A 767-nucleotide genomic window follows, 5' to 3' on the forward strand; every position below is an offset into this window, starting at 1 on the left:
TTCAGATTGGAGCCTGGTGCAGCCATCTGGCTTGCCAGTCCTCAGTCAAATCGTCCAACCCATGCTAGCATGGAAAGCGGACGTTAAACGATGATGATGATTATCTTCCTGAAGACATTTGAACTCAGGCCACAAAGTTCCATTACATACACTGCTGTGGCATACTTATATTCTCTAACAGCTTTGTCAAACCTCTTTTAATGCATACACAAACACATGCATGCATATATGTGCACACAAATACATACACAATCACAATATTTTTCACATACATTTCAATTCCAGGAAAAAAAGAACTGAACAAACTATGGAAAAACATAATTAGGAAAAGCAAACAGAAAAAGCCAGAATCAGTATTCAAGATGTGTTGCTTAGAACATGGGCAGAACGATTAATTCTAATTTCTGTTTCATGAACTTGGAAAGGTAAGTCATCTTTCACCATTTGGGGCATCTAAAAATATTGCCTTCAGATCATTTGTTACTAATAAAATATATGTGGGTACACTTGTGTATGTGTGTATGCAGATATGTGTGTATGTATGCAAGGAGATGAATGTGTATGAATGTATATAAGAAAGTATATGTATACATATGTGCATGTATATATGTATATATGTGTGTGTGTGTGTGTGTGTGTGTGTGTGTGTATATATATATATATATATATATACATACACACACACATGTATGTGCTTATATTCATGTATATAGGTATGTATGCATAAGCTTATATATATATATATATATATATATATATATATATAT

Source organism: Octopus bimaculoides, chromosome 3 (assembly GCF_001194135.2).
Source record: "Octopus bimaculoides isolate UCB-OBI-ISO-001 chromosome 3, ASM119413v2, whole genome shotgun sequence".
Classification (NCBI taxonomy): domain Eukaryota; kingdom Metazoa; phylum Mollusca; class Cephalopoda; order Octopoda; family Octopodidae; genus Octopus; species Octopus bimaculoides.